Below are 19810 nucleotides of genomic sequence, written 5' to 3' on the forward strand. Positions count from 1 at the left end.
TCGGGGTGCACGTACCCCTTCGGATCCCTACTTTTGTATCTTTGGGGTAAATACCCAGTAGTGCAATTGCTGGATCATATGGTAGCTCTATTTTCAACTTTTTGAGGAACCTCCATACAGTTTTCCAGAGTGGCTGCACCAGCTTGCATTCCTACCAACAGTGTAGGAGGGTTCCCCTTTCTCCGCATCCCCGCCAACATCTGTCGTTTCCTGACTTGTTAATTTTAGCCATTCTGACTGGTGTGAGGTGGTATCTCATTGAGGTTTTGATTTGGATTTCCCTGATGCCGAGCGATATTGAGCACTTTTTCATGTGTCTGTTGGCCATAAAGGGCTAGTATCCAAAATCTATAAAGAACTCATCAAACTCAACACCCAAAGAACAAAGAATCCAATCAAGAAATGGGCAGAAGACATGAACAGACATTTTTCCAAAGAAGGATATCTATTTTTACTTGACGCTATAGATATATCTTAGAACTATACTTTAACATTTATGACCAGGTTCTGCGATTTGAGTCTCCATAGGACTTCTTGCTATACATGGCAAAATGCTTTTAAAATTAAAGTTACTGTAGGCCAGATAAAAGGAATTTCCTTCTTTTAATAACCACTATTCTCCTCTAGTGCCTATAATAATTCATTATTCTGCTATTTGATAGAGCCTAACAGGGAAGGTCACATCAAAGCCCATCTTGGTTAAGGCTGCCGATCCTTCTTCCAGCTTCCAGCTGTTTGACACAAAGTGTGAAGTTCAATTGTGGGGGGGGGAAATATATATATATATATATATATATATATATATATATATATAGTCTATGCATCGTTTGCCAAGTTTCCACAGTATAGCTCAATAACTTACTGTCAAGAAAATGTCAAACAATAAATAGACATTTTCTTCAGAGGTGAAAATTGTCAAGGGCCCTTTTATCTCCCCCTCCCTCCTTTAACATAATAGGCCTTGCATAGATTTCTCTCTCCCTGCAACAGAAGAGATTTTGTACTGTCTCCAGGAAGCTTTGGAGAATGATTATTTTCCCATGAAATGAGTCATTAAAAGGCACATAGCCATACTTAACTGCATAAGTGTCAGCATTAGAGTGAATATGATGAGGCATTTTATCCAGTTTTTCTGAAGATTATTGGTAGGCATAGGGAAAGAGCATTAACACTGCTAAGTCTGTTGGGTAGATGAGGAAGACTTAGTTCTTGCTAGTAAAACAGAGAACCTTCATTTTATTAAATTTATTGCACTTAAAATTCCCTCATATATCACATTTTAAATCCCCACTGAAAATTCTGTATGGTCAATATTAAATGTTCACACATTCAAATGAATACTAACACTATTTTCTCTCATTACAATCAAACTCTTTTTCCAAAAGAACTAATATAAACTCATGTCCCCCAATAAAAATTATTGTAGTGGGAATGTGACTGTGGTAAGTAATATCCTGTATACCTTAAATTGCTTGTGATGCCACATTTTCCAGATTCCCTAGAAATTAAAATAAGTATATTTTCATATGTATTCATTGATTTTTGGCCCAAGATAACATCATTTAGTACATTTATATTTCTTTCATATCCTGTGACCTTGATTTCAACATGGATCTCTTACTCACAGCTTTTCACTCATTCAGCCACGCTCTAAATTTAAACCATGAATTCTTAGGAGTTAAACAATAGTTTCTATGTGGAATGAGTAAAATAAGAACAAGGACTCTAGGTTAGGTATTTCTTTTTCTTTCTTCCTTTTTTGTTTTTAATTGAAGTGTAAATATACTAAAGGCAAACCCCATGAATCCTCACAAAATGAACAAACTCAGGAAACTACAGGCAAGGTCAAGAAATACAACATAATTTGTAGCCAAGAAGATCCCCTGTAACCATTCTCAACCACTGTCCCAGTCCTCTTCACAAAAGGTAACGAATATCATTTTATAATGCCATATAAATAGTTTTGCACTTTATATAAATGGAATTGTATGGCACGCATGATTTTTTTTAAGACAATTTTTTCTAGAGTAGTTTTACGTTTATAGTAAAATTGACAGGAAAGTACAGAGATTTCCCATATACCTCCTGACCCTGTACACGGACAGCCTACCCCACTCAACATCCTCCCCTGGAGCAGTTCATTTCCTATAAATGATGAACCTATCAATAAAGTCCATAGTTTACATTAGGGTTCACTCTTGGTATTGTACATTCTATGGGTATGGACAAATGTATAATGACATATATCTACCATTATAGCATCACACAGAGTATTTTCACTGCCCCCCAAATCGTCTGTGCTCCACCCATCCATCCTTCCCCACCGCCTCACCCCCATCTCTGGCAATCACTGATCTTTTTTACTGTCTCCTCAGTTTTGCCTTTTCTAGGATACCATATTATTGGAATCATACAGTATATAGTCTTCTCAGAGTGGTTTATTTCACTTAATAATACACACTTAAGTTTCTTCTATGTTTTCCCATGGCACAATAGGTGATTTGAGTACTGAATAATTTTGCATTGTCGGAACTTACCCCAGTTTATTTTCTATTCACCTACCAAAGGGTATCTTGGTTTCTTACAAGTATAGGTCATTATAAATAAAGTTGCTATAAACATCCATGTAATGGTTTTGTGTCGACATGAGTTTTCAATGCCTTTGGATAAACATCAGGAGTGGGATTACTGGATTATATGGTAATAGTATGTCTAGTTTTGTAAGCAATCTTCCAAACAACACTTCCAAAGTGTCTGTACCATTTTGCATTTCCTCCAGCAATGTAGGATAGTTCCTGTTGTTTTACATTTTCATCAGCATTTGATGTTGTCAGTGTTTCAGATTTTGGCCATTCTAATAGGTGTGTAATAGTATCTTGGTCTTGTTTTAATTTGTACTCCCTGATGAAGAATGATGTTGAACATCTTTTCATATGCTTATTTGCCATTTATATATCTTCTTTGGTGAGATGTCTGTGAAGGTCATTGGGCCATTTCTTAATTGTATTGTTTCCTTATTATTAAGATCTTTGTATTTTTTGGCTAATAGTCCTTTATCAGATGTGACATTTGCAAATATTTTCTCCCAGTCTGTGGCTTGTCTTCACATTCTCTTGATGTTGTCTTTTTCAGAATGGAGTTTTTAATTTTAATGAAATCTAGCTTATCAATTTTTTTTCTTTTATGGATTGTGCCTTTAGTTGTGTATCTAAAAAGTCATTGCCATAGTCAAGGTCATCTAGGTTTTCTCCCAGAAGTTTTAAAAGCTTTGCATTTTGCAGTCAGATCTATGATTTCTGGGTTAATTATTGTAAATGGTGTAAAGCCTATGTCTAGATTATTTTTTCTCTTCTTTATTCCTATTTCTTCCTTCCTTCCTTCTTTCCTTCCTTCCTTTTCTTCCTTTCTTTCTTTTGCATGTGGATATCCAGTTGTTTCAGAGCTATTTGTTAAGATGCCTATCTTTGCTCCATTGCATTACTTTGTTCCTTGGTCAAAAATCTATTGACTATATTTACATAATTTTTAATTTCTGAGCTCTCTATTCATTTACACTCATCTGTCTGTTCTTTAACAATAACACATTGTTTTGACTACTCTAGCTTTATAGTAAGTCTTGAAGTTGAATAGTATCAATCCTCCAATTTTGTTCTTTTCCCTTCACGTTGTGTTGGCTATTCTGCGTCTCCTGCCTCTCCATAATAAACTTTAGAATTAGTTTGTGAATATCAACAAAATAACTTGCTGGGATTTTGATTGGGATTTCACTGAATCAATAAATCAATCTGGGAGGAAATGATATCTTGACAACAGTCAGTCTTTCTATCCATGAACATGGAATATGCCTCCATTTATTTAGTTAATTTCATTAATCAGTTTTATAGTTTTCTTCATATAGGCTTTATACAGATTGTGTAAGATTTATACCTAACTATTTCATTTTTGAGGGGTGCTAATGTAAATGTTGCTACATCTTAGATTTCAAATTTCACTTGTTTATTGCGGGATATAAGAAAGCAATTGACTTTTGTGTATTAACCTGTATCCTGCAACCTTGCAATAATTACTTATTAGTTCCAGAAGTTTTGGAAATTCAGATTTCTATATAGATGATTTCATCTGCAAAAAAAGACAGTTTTATTTTTTCCCAATCTGTCTACTTTTTATTTCCTTTTCTTATCTTACATATTAGCTAGAACTTCCAGCACAATGTTGAAAAGAAATGGTGAGAGAACATCCTTGCCTTGTTCCTGATCTTACTGGGAAAGGCTTCAAGTTTCTCACTATTAAGTAGAATGTTATCTGTAGGTTTTTTGTAGATATTCCTTATCAAGTTGAGGAAGTTCTCTCTATTCCTAGTTTACTGAGGGTTTTTTATTATGAATGGGTAAAGGACGTTACAAGTGCTTTTCCTTCTCCCATTAATAAGATCATGTGGCTTTTCTTTTTTAGTCTACTCATATAATAGATTATAGTAACTGATTTTCAAATGTTAGTCCATCCTTACATATCTGAGACAAATCCCGCTTGTTTGTGGTGTTAAATTCTCTTTATACATTGTTGGGTTTAATTTGCTGATAGTTTGTTGAGGATTTTTTGTATAATTATCCATGAGAGATATTAGTCTAGAGATATTGTCTTTCCCTGGAATGTCTTTGCCTGGTTTTGGTATTTGGGTAATGCTAGCCTCATAGAATGAGTTAGAAAGTATTTCCTACAAGGATAGGAAATAATTCCTTCTCTACAAAAATTGTAGAGAATTGGTGTAATTTCTTCTTCCTCCCTTCCTTCCTCCCTCCCTCCCTCCCTTCCTTCCTTCCTTTCTGGATTTATTTATTTGAGAGAGAGAAAGTGAGAGACAGAGCACAAGCAGGGGGAGGGACATAGGGGGAAGCAGACTCCCCGCTGAGCAGGGAGCCTGATGCAGGGTTGATCCCAGGACCCTGGGATCATGACCTGAGCCGAAGACAGATGCTTAACCAACTGGGCAACCCAGGCGTCCCTAATTTCTTCTTTAGAGGTTTGGTAGAATTCACCAGTGAACAGATCTGAGGCTGAGCTTTTCGTTTTCAAAGGGTTATCAATTATTGATTTAATTCCTTTAATAGATAAAGGCTTGTTCAGATCATTTATTTCTTCTTGTGTGAGTTTTGGCAGATTACATATTTTAGGAATTGAGAGAAATGGAGAAATTTCTCCATTTCATCTAGGTTATCAAATTGATGAGCATAGAGTTGTTCATAGCATTTATTATTTTGATTTCCATGAGATCTAAAGTGATACCCCCTTTTTCATTTCTGATATTATTAATTTGAAACCTCTCTCTTTTCTTCTTAGTTCACCTGGGCTAGAGGCTTATGGATTCTATTGATCTTCTCAAAGAACCAGCTCTTGGTTTTACTGATTTTTTTCTATTTATTTCTTATTTTCAATTTTTATCGATTTCTGCTCTATTTCTCATTATGTATTTTCTCCTGCTTATTTTGGGTATAATATGCTTTTCTTTTTCTAGTTTCATGGGGTGAAATTTGGATTATTAATTTTAGTGATTTCTTCCTTTTTTAATATGTACATTAAATGCTATAAATTTCCTTTTAAGCACTGCTTTTGCTACATCTCAGAAATTTTGTTAAGTTGAATTGCCATTTTAATTTAGTTCAAAACATATATATATATATTAATTTCTCAACACATGGCAGCTAGAGTAATCCTTGTAAAATATGAAAATTTAATCATGTAATTGCCTTCCTTTAAACTCCAATGGCTTCTCATTGTTCCAAAGATAGGTCCAAAATCATTATCATCGCCAGCAAGACATATGATCTGATCTCTCCCAAGCATTCTTTGTTGAAATTCTTTTTGCAAAATATACTTATGGTCATTATAGTATACAACATCAACCCTACGAAAGATTATCATTTTTTCCTTGATGTATTTATCCACATAACAAATACTGAATGTTAATCATATTCTAGGTAGTTTCACATATATTTTCTCATTAAACCTCCACAAAAATCATTGGAAATATGTTCTCTTCTTTCATTTTTACATACAGGAAAAGTGAAACTCTGAGAGATTAAGACATTCACACAAAGTCAAACAACAATGAAATGATGAAGGCAGAAATAAAATTGGTGAATTGTTCTCCAAAACCCATTTTCCCTTTTCCCCAAAGATCTCTGTAAATGTAACATAATGACAAACGATGATGGAAGCACATTGAAAAGAATCAGAATTTATCACAATTCTGCAATTCCCCTTAAGATTACCCTCCCTACAATTAGGGCACCTGGGTGGCTCAGTTGGTTAAGCGACTGCCTTCGGCTCAGGTCATGATCCTGGAGTCCCAGGATCGAGTCCCGCATCAGGCTCCCTGCTCAGCAGGGAGTCTGCTTCTCCTTCTGACCCTCCTCCCTCTCATGCTCTCTGTCTCTCATGCTCTCTCTCGCAAATAAATTAAAAAAATAAATAAATAAATAAATAAAGATTACCCTCCCTACAATTAATTATATCTTCCTTAAACATTTCAAGCAAAGATTATACACCTAGAAAATCCACATTTGCTATTAAAATTTTGCCATGCTATATACATATATATCACTGTGCAACTGTGCACATGCACTACAGTCTAAGTCCATGCTTTTAGGTAATCAATCACAAGCAGGTTTCTTTATCTCTAGCAGGCCTCATTATTCCTACTGTTGCACAATAAAATAATTTTAGCTGGGCACGTAACTGCCCACTTGGGAATGTATTTTCCAACCTCCCTTGTAGCTTGTGTGGCTACGTCACTAAATTCTTATTCATGGTATATAAGCAGAAGTAATAACGTTCAACTTCCATATGACTTTCTTAAGAGTAAATTCCCTTCTTCTCACGAATCAGCATAAGGATACTGCAGCAATCTAGATTTAACCATGTAGACAATATCAACACCCTAGGGGATCATACAGACATACAGAATTAGCCTAGGCCACTAAATAACAGTGTTTAGTAGCACTTGCTCTGAAAGCCTGGATAGACTAGACAAAACCTGAAAAGGAGATAAGCTTCTATTTTATTTACTTTGTTAAAGTAACTTAGCCTTTACCTTAACACATTTCTCAAAAGTCAAACTCAGGGCTATTTCATTATGTCTCAAGGAATCCCTACCATATCTAATGCATTTGTTCACAAATTGTTTTGTTTAAATCTTATTTCCCTAACCATACATTGAAAAATATGTGTTCCACATAGTGATGTTTGTTGATTTATTTCTTTTCATAGTTATGAAATTAATGTAGAAAGGAGTTTATCACCTAGTTAAATTCTCTAAGGTCTCAGGATCTGAATAAATTGTCAAACATTAAACTGCTGGTTAGCAATGTCTAGAGCCTTGATGACACTTTGGCCCTTCTCTCTCTCTGTTTCCCAAAAGACAGACTGGTTGTTTCATTTTTTAATTCTTTGATTTATGGTGATTAATGCATCATTTAAAAATGCATGCCTAAGTAGCAAAATTCAGTGACAGGTTTCAGATCTGCATTTCCAGTAAAATTCTTAGTGTGTAGGACTTCTCTTATATTGGAGAGTCTATGATATTTTTGATCCCCTTAACTTATGGCCAATCACAGAATATGCTGACTTTTCAAACCATTTCTTAATAAATTGAATATTTGATATACACATCAAAACATAATTACTAATATCAACACTAATCCAATAGAAATATAACAGGTTCTATGTGATTTTAAATTTTCCAGTAACTACATCAAAAAGAAGTAAAAAGCAAAATACGAAAAAATTATAATGTATTTTATTTAACCCAATATATCAAAAGATCTTATCATTTAAACATGTAATCAATATGAAAAAAATATTAAGAAAGATCTTAGGTACGTACCTTTTTTCCCTTATAATGTCTTCAATATATGGTGTGTATTTCACACTGAGAGTATGTCTCAATTTGGCTAAATTTTCATCAGAGATATTAATATGTATATAGACTTCATAAAATTTAGAGTTTGAAAAGTTAGATTCACAAACTCATGTGGTCCCAATCACATTCAAAACCTTACAGTTTTAAAATTTAAATTTAAATACAAATTAGGTAAATTTTAAAATCCAGTTCCTTAGTCACATTGGACTCATTTGATGTGCTCAATAGTTACATGTGATTAGAAACCATGATATTGGGTAGTGTGGCAATTTTAGGTTGATCATCCTCATCGATTTTGATTGGGTTCATAGCTTACTGATAACAAGTTGCCAATATTTTAAAAAATGTATTCTGATATCAGAATTTTGCTGTGTGGGCATTACTACATAGGGAATGTGTGTATATATACATATATATACACACACACACATATATATATATTAAGTAAGCAAGAACATCATTTTTTTTTTAAGATTTTATTTATTTATTTGACAGAGAGAAACACAGTGAGAGAGGGAACGAACACAAGCAGGGGGAGTGGGAGAGGGAGAAGCAGGCTTCCCGCTGAGCAAGGAGCTGGACATGGGGCTGGATTCCAGGACCCCAGGATCATGACCTGAGCCGAAGGCAGACGCTTAATGACTGAGCCACCCAGGCACCCTGAACATCATTCATTTCTACTTAAGCTATTTTTTAACCTTTGCTTAAGGCTTTGGTCACTATGACACAACCACTAAACAATAAACAATAGCCTGATGTTACTGATGAACTTCTAAGAGTATTAAACTTGCTCCTTAATTGTTAATATCTGACTATTTAGATAGGTTTTATATTTTTTCAAATATATGAGTAGAGGATAGAAATTTCCAATATTTTTTTCTGAATTTTTCCTTTATATAATGCAATGCAGTGGAGTAGCATCTATATAAGAAAATTCTAGGAGAAGAATAATAAGATAAATTATATTCAATAGAACTTTTGCTCCAGCCAAGATGGGATAATAAGGGTAAGATTTACCCTTCTGCCTAAACATCCCCCAAAAATAGAATATGTTCGGAAGAAAAAAATATAGCTATGAAGATAGCATCTATCAGATTTAAAATGTATACTATAAACCCAAAGCAACCATTGAATTATCACAACAGAGTTAAAGCTTATAAGCCTACACAGAAGATAAAAGGGAATCAGAAAAAAATACCCAATTAATCCAAAAGAAGGCATAAGAAGAGGAAAAATGAAACAAATAATTGAGATAATTAGAAAACAAAGAGCAATATCGTAGATTTAAACTCAAACATATCAACAATTATATTAAAGGTGAATAATCTAAACACTTTCAATGAAAAGACAGAGATTTTAAGATTCAAATAAAAAAGGAAGATTTTTTTAAAACCCCTTTTTAAATACAATAAACTCTACTTCTCAGGCAATCACTTGGGCTTCTCTTTATTATCTGAGAAATAATAATATTACCTGACACTTACATAGCATTTGTCCTATGCCAAATACAGTACATATTAATGTTTGTAATACTCTTATTAGGTAGACACAGTTATTATTTTATGTATCTAGTTATCAATTATTTTTCTCAGACAGGAAGACTAAGGAATAGAGAAAAATGAGACTAGACTGGAAGCCACAGAATCACCAAATTCCTAGGTTATACAAGATTAGCCCACTATGATCAGAGAAAAATTTTAGGGAGAGAAGTGGTGCAGGGTGATGTAATGGTTATTTACAAAGGGAGTGCGGCATACGTAAATAGAGGAAGCTATTTTAGCTGCTGCTATAAGTTGGAATAATTGAAGATTAGGACAAAAGTCTGAATAGAAATTTTAGGAAACTTACTATGTGGAGTTCTGAGTCTTTGCCCCTCTTCCCAGGAATGTGTAGATATCTGTAATATTCAGCAAGGGTTCGAGCATCAAAGTGTATTCATTTGAATGTACATCAGAAACTGATTCAGCCATATGAGATGCCTGTTATTTTGCATTAAACCGATGCACTTAAAAAAGATATTATGTGGATCGCTGTGCTGTCTACAACACTGCTAAAGAGTAGTGAACAAACTAGTGTCAGTGATCATTTTTTTAAAACGAATAAATGATGATGTAATTCCCAAATTTGAAATTTATTTTTCCAGTGTTTTACAAAGCATTGGACTTACAACAGATTGGAACAACAAAAGAAATTAAAACAAAGAGGGGCGCCTAGGTGGCTCAGTTGGTTAAGCGACTGCCTTCGGCTCAGGTCATGATCCTGGAGTCCCGGGATCGAGTCCCGCATCGGGCTACCTGCTCAGCGGGGAGTCTGCTTCTCCCTCTCCCACTCCCCCCCTTTGTGCTCTTTCTCTCTCTCACTCTCTCTCTCAAATAAATAAAATCTTAAAAAAAAAAAAAAAAGAAATTAAAACAAAGAAACAAAAACCTGAGTCTTCCCAAGAGAGATTTTAAGAAGCCTTGGTATGAACCCTTCCTTTGCCTATTGGGTTTCCCACTTTGCATTGTTCTTTTGCAGGTAGTGCAGGACAACCCTGGGCATTTTTGTTGTCAAACACTGAAAAGGTTTTCTACATAGCCATTATAGTCAAATGTCTAAGTTCTTTTCCCATTGGCGGTTAAGAATAAGGAATCTGGAATCAATGAGTCCTAAATTTAAATCTCATCTTCACCATCTGGGAGACATTTGAAGTTATACATGTTCTTGGATCATGATGTGCCCTGATTCAAATAATATCTATTATAACACTGTAAAAGTTATTTATTAAAATGAAGTTAAAAATAGATATAAAATTGTACTGAAAACTCTTAAAAGTTAGGATCATTAAACTCTGTATTGATGGACAAATGTAACCTGGGTGGTGGTTGTTTTGATAGATGTCTCCAGTGCCCCCTAGGCAATATTTGTCATCTTCTCTTTTAGGAGATTCAACTTCCTTGGGGTTTAGCTTTTTCTAGAGGGATCCCTCAGAGAACTGGAACTCAAAGCTACAATCTTCTTTTAGTTATATCTAACAGCTTTCTCTTCCCCATGGCATATAGATATTTGTAGGTGGAAGGAAAGGCATAAGAAAATAGGTAAGACAGGTTCAAGTAAAGGTCCATATTATATTTATGAGGACTTTTCCTTACTGCACAACATCATGGTTCTAAAACTTGACCTCACATTGTTGTATTCAATTTTATTTATGAGGACATTTTTGAGGATGGAGGACCTTAAGTTGAGTCTTAGGGATCAACTGAGATTTTAATGAACTATGTGTGTTAGTTTCCTATTGCTGAAATAGCAAATTACCACAAGCCTCGTGGCGTAAAACAACACAAATGTATTATCTCACAGTTCTTTTTTTTTTTTTTTTTAAAGATTTTATTTATTTATTTGACAGAGAGAGAGAACACAAGCAGGGGGAGTGGGAGAGGGAGAAGCAGGCTTCCCGCTGAGCAGGGAGCCTGATGTGGGGCTCGATTCCAGGACCCTGGGATAATGACCTGAGCCGAAGGCAGATGCTTAACGACTGAGCCACCCAGGTGCCCTTATCTCACAGTTCTTTCTGCTGGCTTTAGAAGAGAGTCCGTTTCCAGCTTCAGGAGACACCTGAAATGCTTGACTCGTGACTCCTTCACCCATCTTCAAAGCTTCTCATTCCAACATCTGCTTCTGTTTCCACATCCCCCCTTTCTCTAGCCTTCTCACCTTCCTCTTATAAGGATATTTGGGTCTTCCATTGGACCCACCAACCACCAAGATAACAATCTTCCATCAAGTGATCCTTAACCAAATCACATCTGCAAAATCCTTTTTGCCATGTAAGGTAACATGTCCACAGTTTCTGAGGAATAGGATTTGTTTGTCTTGGGGGGGGGGCATTATTTTATTTACTACATTATGTTTTTTTTAACTGCCATCAGGGATCCATGGACATAATTGGGGCTACAGTTTAGTTGCAAATTGGAAAAAAAAATGAGTTTGCCAGGTCCCAGGAAAAAAGGAGGTTGCTACATGTATAAAAATTCTGAGCTCTGAGGGAGCAAAGGGGCTAAGAACATTCCTGAAACTAAACAAAGTCTAGCATGATTAAAGCATGTATAAGAACTCAAATTCAAATTACCACTCACTTCAGACCCTGAATAAGTTGCTTAACTTCTCTGAGTGTGGCTCTTCCTCTTTACACCTGGGATATTAATATTTCATAAAGTTTTTGGAATGATTAAAAAATACAGATAAAGTGAAAGATTAGCAGTAATCACTGAATAAGTATTTGTGAATAGAAAGTCAGTAGACAGTGGTCCCAGTTGCATCCTTAGGGTCTTTTTGCATTTGTTAGTGATTGTGTGCTAGAACCCAAAACATTTAGCTAGCAAGAGAAAATCTGTGCTATTACTCCTAGTTCCATGGGCTTCATCTTTTCTTCCTCACATTCAACACCTTTGCCAATCAAGTAATTTAAATCTCATATTTAAGCCCTCAGAGGTAGAGTAATCGAGCACAGCCTGTGTGTATTGAATAGAGTTCATATTTTATATATATACTTACACTAGTTGCTATAACTAGGAATATATTACATATTTAAATTAAAAATGGATTACTTTATATGAGCACATTTTATCTCCATTTATCAAGTATAGTGGCAAATCAGAGTAACAACTTTTATTAGTTTCTCGAAGTGTGAGATAAAGAATATTTATATGAGTATGTGTGACACCAAATTGTATTAATATATCTCTAAATCCAACCTCATTTATTTTCCACTAAGATATATATATATATATATATATATACATACATATATACATATATGTATGTATATATGAAGTCTTATCTGACAGCTTTGCCAATGCACTAACTAGCTCTCAGTTGCAGAGTTTTAAGCAAGATTCCACTTACAAACTCTGTTTTATTGTCAGGAAGCCTGAAAAGGATATATCATTTTCAGATACTGAACAGGTTAGACAACAGTGAGCACTTTTTAATTTTTTTTTTTCACTTCACATCATTTGAGTTGGCTAAGCATAAGTGCTTTTTGTTTTCATGTTTTGGGTTTTGTTGTTCCTTGTTTTTTGACACTTGTTTCATTGGAGATCAGACTGCTGTTTTTATTTCTTCTTTTCTACCTAGGTGGTACAATAAATAGTATCTCCACTGATTTACAACATGAGAATGATGAGCGATCTAGTGAATGCCCAACACAGAGGCTCAATGTTGGTATTAAGAATGAATAGATGGATAGGTATGTGGAAGTGAGGAAGAAAAATGCCACCTTTTTTAAAAGTCATCTTCCCCATCATTTTTATTAGTGTCCACAAAATGTTCTATGGGAATTAGAAATTTTTCACATTTTTTTGTCAGTAGGCTGAAAAATAGAGAAATATAAAGAATGTGGAGTTATTACAGTATAATGGGAAAGGGTATTAGTTTTGTTAAAAAATACTGGTGCTCTTTCACATGCTGGGTACATGATAAGATAACATTTCTCTGCCCTTTGATTTCAGATGTGGTCATGTAATTTGCTTTTACCAATGAAATATGAGCAAAAGTGAGGATTCATTAGACTCCTCTTAAGAGACAATGGATACTTTATAAAAAATTTTTTCTCTGATATAGTGACTAGCAACATTCAAAATATTGTGGGTACCATTAAACTATGTTTCAAAGTGACTTGATGAGCAGAAACATAAGATGGACATATAGCAATAGTAAGAAACAATCCTTTGTTATTTCTAGCTACCAAGATTTAGAGTAATTTTGTTACTGCAACAAAACCTAGCTCAGCAAAACTGATATACACCTAGACTTAAAGTCTTCTGTAATTTTCCAGCTATTATTTAATAATATCAATTATAACTTAATTTAAAATATTAAATGCTTTTAAATAATTATTTTAAATGCCAGGAACTGAGTCCATGCCAGGCATTATCTTGAGTGTGTTTTATATATATATTAAAGAACTTATTTATGAAAGATATGATAGATATTGTTAGCTCCATGATACAAATGAGAAAATTGGAGTTCAAGAAAGTTTATGTAACTTGCATATGTTTTTGTATTTATTTTTTCATATTTTTGAAGTTTTTAATTTTAATTCCAGTATAGTTAACATACAGTGTAATATTAGTATCAGTGTAAAATAGAGGGATTCAACAATTCCATACAATACTCGGTGCTCATCAGGATAAGTGTACTCTCTTGATCCCCTTCACCTATTTCTCCCATTCCCCCATCCACCTCCTCTCTAATAACCATCAATTTGTTCTCTATATTTAAGAGTCTGTTTTGGGGTTTGTCTGTTTCTCTTTGTTCATGTGTGTTTCCTAAATTCCACGTATGAGTGAAATCATAGGGTATTTGTCTTTCTCTGACTGACTTATTTCACTTAACATTATACTCTCTAGATCCACCCATGTTGTTACATATGTTAAGATTTCATTCTTTTTTTATGGCTGAGTAGCATTCCATATATATATATATATATATATATATATATATACATACCACATCTTCTTTATCCATTCATCTATTGATGGATACTTGAGCTGCTTCATATTTGGCTATTGTAAATAATGCTGCAATAAACATAAAGATGCGTATATCCTTTTGAATTAGTGTTTTTGTATTCTTTGGGTAAATATCTAGTAATAGGAATTACTGGATCATATGGTAATTCTAGTTTTAAATTTTTGGAGAACTTCCATACTGTTTTCCACAGTGGGTGTACCAGTTTGCATTCCCACCAACAGTGCATGAGGGTTCCTTTTTCTCTACATTATTGCCAACACGTCATTTCTTGTGTTTTTGATTTTTGCCATTATGACACGTGAGGTGACATCTCACTGTGGTTTTGATTTGCATTTCCCTGATGATGGGTGATAACTGAGCATCTTTTCATGTGTCTTTTGGCCATCTGGATGTCTTCTTTGGAGAAATGTCTCATGTCTTCTGCCCATTTTTTAATTGTATTATTTTGTTGTTTTGTGTGTTGAGTTGTATAACTTCTTTATATATTTTGGATACTAACCCTTTATTGGATATGTCATTTGTAATAGTAGTAGCAGAACTCAGTTTAAATCCAGATTTATATAATTTCAAATTCTGTGCTCTTAATGACCTTTGTGTTGTATACCTGTTTGAGACTTACATTTTAACATCTGTAACACTAAACAAAATTATTTTCTCATAGAGATTTTGTGAAGACTAGCTGTGAAACAATGTGGGTAAAGACTTCTGATACAGAATTAACTCAATAGCTCGTAACTTCTCCTTGTATGTTCTCATAAACAGATGATCAAGTTTGATGCCAAAAATAATGTGAATGAGAAAAAAATAAGCAATAACAAGTATTTTATTGGACAATCATTTTTTTTTTACAAAACAACTTGGTTATTTCTCCATTTTAATTATATAAGCTCTTTTCCTTTGCATATGGGAAAAATCTGAATAAGACCACTACCTTTTTTTAAGTTCTACATGAAGATGAGGTCCTTTTTCATGGAATATTAACTAATATATCTTTTTCTTGTACTTATAACAAATAATATAAACATATTTTATGTAACACATAGCCCCTCTCCCTCTTTTTGAAAGGGGAAGAAGACTTAACATTATACTCTTTACATTTAATAATTAATTCCAGGAAAACCTGGAAGGGAGAAGGAGTAGGAAACTGAACAATACCCAAAGGTCTGCTCTTCAATCTTTTATGGTTTAGCAATCTATAATTTCAAATAGTCCTCACTTAAACCAAAACATCCTAAGTTCTAATACAAGATTCTTACACTCTATAATGGAATGACTTAAGAACTTTGGAAAATAAAGATAAAAATATTTGGAATGAACTCAGAAAAGTTATTTCTCTCTAAACAGTAATTAAAATAAAATTCTACTTTTAAAAATAGGAGAGCTGGAATGGTTAAACCAACTGATACACACATACTAGGGAATGCTATTCAGCGGTAAAAATGAATGAAATATTGATAGCAGGCAAGAACTTGGGTGGAACTGCAGGGGATTACTCTAATTCAAAAAGAGCCAGTCTCACAAGAGTCCATACTATGTATTCCATTTACATAATTTTTTAAAAAATGACAACATTTTGGAAACAGAGAACTGATTAGTAATTGCTGGGGGTTAGGACTGGGAAGGTAGGGGCAGGAAAAGATGATATAATTTATAAGATTATGATTATAAAAGTGCAGCACTAGGGATATTCATGGTGTTAGAACTGTCCCATATCTTAACTATGATGGTGGATACACAGACTCCTGTTATATAGACATACATATATGACTGTAAGTAAAATTAGGGAAAACTGAATACAATGGATGGATTATATCTATGTCAATACCCTGGCTGTGGTATTTTATTATATAGTTTGCAAGATGTTATCACTAGGGGAAACTACATAAAGGGTACGTGAGATCTCTCGGCATTATTTTTTAAAATAATTTTAATTAAAGAAAATATTTTAAAATAGTAGCCTAAAACTGTCTTAATAAGAAGTTCAATAAGAAAAGTAAGGTACATGAATTTCCAATGAACTGTGATGTAAATGCATTTGAACTAGATTTACTATTCAGATAGCATATTCAGCCTAATTGTCTATGTCCACCATCCCTTTAATAATTATTAGGTTGAAATAATTTTTAAGTGTTATGTATGTTGCAGATTGAATTCTGTTGTATCCTCCCCCCAAAACATGTTGAAGTCTTAAACCCTGGTATCTGTGAATGTTAACCTTATTTGAAAATAGGGTCTTTGCAGATATAATAAAGTTAGGATGAGGGCATATTGAATAAGGATGGGCCTAATCTAGTGATTGGTGTCTTGATAAGAAGAGGGGAAATTTCCACACAGTAACAAAGACAGACAGATACCCAGTAATAATATTATGTAACCCTAGAGTGGAGGTGGAATGATATGTCTATAATCCAAGGAATACCAGCAACAACCAGAAGCTGGAAGAGGAAAGGAAAGATCACCCCCCACCCCCCAGAGCCTTCAGAAAGAGCACAGCCCCGCCAATAATTTGATTTTTGTACTTCTAGCCTCCAGAACTGTGAGAGAATAAATTTTTGTTCTTTAAGCCACCAAGTTTATGGTATTTTGTTATGGCTGCCCTAGGAAATTAATAACAATGGTATTCTCTTGAATGCAGTATGCCCCAAATCTTTTATGCCAGTGTAGGAAAGCAAATTAAACCACAATGAGTAATTAAGTTTTGAATTTCTCAGTTATTTTCCATTTATAATATGAAAGTCTTATTTTTTTTAAAGATTTTATTTATTTATTTGACAGAGGGATAGAGAGAGAGCACAAGCAGGCAGAGAGGCAGGCAGAGGGAGAGGGAGAAGCAGGCTCCCCGCCGAGCAGGGAGCCTGATGCGGGGCTCGATCCCAGGACCCTGGGATCATGACCTGAGTCGAAGGCAGACGCTTAATGGCTGAGCTACCCAGGCGCCCCTGAAAGTCTTATTATTTCTCATGTATGATCCAGGAAACTGTTCTTAGCAATGCCAAACGCTAATGGAAATGATAATTTTTTTCTTTTTTTTTTCCTTGTAATCAGTGTGTTTATTTTTATTTTTTGTTATTCTTATATATACATGTCACTAGGCCCTGTATGTATAAAAGAATAATTTGCATTACCTATTATGTGCAGATCATATTTTCACCCAGATTTATAGACATAGATACATACATAGACATTTGCTTAGTTTAAAAATGCTTTATTCACATTTTCTCTAAAAGCATGAAAACTGAACTGTATATTCAAGAAAATCATGCTGAGAAAACATTTTATGCTGGGTTCAGCCTAGGTAGTTATTGATACTGTCCAATATCAAAACATTTTTAAAATGCTCCCTCACCAAAACCTCTAAAATACTAAAATATTATTTAAAAGTCAGCTTCCTATATTAAAGGAAAATATTTTTCAAAAGCTATCAACATGAAGGAAAAGCCCATATAGATTAGCAAAAGAAATGTAAATGTATTCTTAGTAAACAGGATTATAAGAAACTCCCTGGTTATAGATTTCACCATATTCTGCCATTTCTGACCATACCACTACGATCATCACTATGAGAATTATGCTTTACAGAACACACTAAATTGAAGTGTCCAACCTTTCCATTCACTATTGTACAAATCAGTAATAACTTCAGAATAATTATGGCTTTTAACAAATGATCCTCAAATGTTTCACTATTATAATGACTATGGAGACATTGAGGACAATGCTGGAAAGTGCCAGATAGATATTTTTGCTTTTATATATACCCAATACATCTTAGAATAACGGAAGCAAAAATTTTATCCAAGATTAGTACAATAGTCTGCCCTTCCTGATTTGAAACAAGGTTTTCTGAGTATCTCTGTCTCTTTCTCTCACAGAGTCATATCAACAAGGGTCCAAGTTTTGCCTCCATCACTTATTAACTAAGCAAGTTGTGGCAATTTACTTAATATCTCTGTATCTCTGTCCCTTTCTTCATGAAATGATATAATAATAGAATCTAACTTATAGGATTGTTGTTATAATCAAATAAAGTAAAATACCTGAAAAACAGGCAAGCAAACAGACAATTAGTATTCAATAAATGGCAGCAAGAGGAAATTCAGGAAATCCCCCCTGGCTTCTGCGCACCAATAATTCTTAACTCACAATTCACACATAATCAGCTGCTTTCTACAAACACTTGTCCTCAGGATAATGTTTACATAGAAGCAAATTTTGAGCTTTTAAACTGAATTTGTAAACTCATAGCAGAGATAATAGCCTTGTATATAGGGTTTCTATCCTAAGAGTCAGACTTCCTGGTGACAGAGAAAGATGCTTTGTTTTCTTCAAAAGGCTAAGAGCAATGATACAGGGGGGGTCATAAAACTCTTTTTATGCTAGCTTAAGGGACTTGAAGAAAACGGGAGAAGACTAAAAGAGGGTTAAAACATGGTGCTTGAGCTAGTTGCGGCTTTCTCTCTGGATGAGTTCCAAGGGTGAGAGAAACTCCACGTAAGTTAAGAAAATTATCACGATAAAGGAGATTTGCTGTTTCACCTCCTGGAACATAAGCTCCATAGAAAGAAAGGGGCTCCCTGCCCTGAATGCTGCTGGAATAGTACCGTTTTAATGGAGGAAGGAATGGTCAAGACCAGGCTTTGGCAAACTCTTTCAATAAAGGGCCAGACAGTACATATTTTAGGATTAATGGGCCATATTAATCTCTATCACAACTTTTTAAAAAATATTTTATTCACATATTTGACAGAGAAAGAGCACAAGCAGGCAGAGCGGCAGGCAGAGGGAGAGGGAGAAGCAGGCTCCCCGCTGAGCAGAGAGTCCGAGACGCGGGGCTCGATCCCAGGACCCTGGGATCATGACCTGAGCTGAAGGCAGATGCTTAACTGAGTGAGCCACCCAGGCTCCCCTCTATCACAACTTAACTGTGCCCTTGTCATTAAGAAACAACCAAGGACAATAAATAAAGGAAAAAAGAAAACTTTTTTATGGAAACTGAAATTCAAATTTCATATAAATTTCATATGCCACAAAATAGTATTCTTCATATTTTTCAACCACTTAAAATTGTGAGAATGATTCTTTATTCACAGACCATACAAAAACATGATATGATTCAGATGTGGCTGATGGGTGTAATTTGTGGTTCCCTGATTAGACACAGAGAGGATCTAACATTCTTCCAATGGGCTTCCAAGAGCAGCATAGAAGAGCATAAAAGTGTTCTTTCCTTAGGAAAAGAAAAAGTAGACGAGAGTGAACAAAAACTTTAGTTGGAAAAGTGAGGATACAGAATATGTGGACTGACAAAAACAGGGAAAAATGGGACCGAGAAGCTAAAGGGCACTGAAGATGACTACAGAACAGATTCAAATCTCTTTC

This window comes from Leptonychotes weddellii, chromosome 4 (assembly GCF_054177405.1).
Source record: "Leptonychotes weddellii isolate Sample4059 chromosome 4, ASM5417740v2, whole genome shotgun sequence".
Taxonomy (NCBI): Eukaryota; Metazoa; Chordata; class Mammalia; order Carnivora; family Phocidae; genus Leptonychotes; species Leptonychotes weddellii.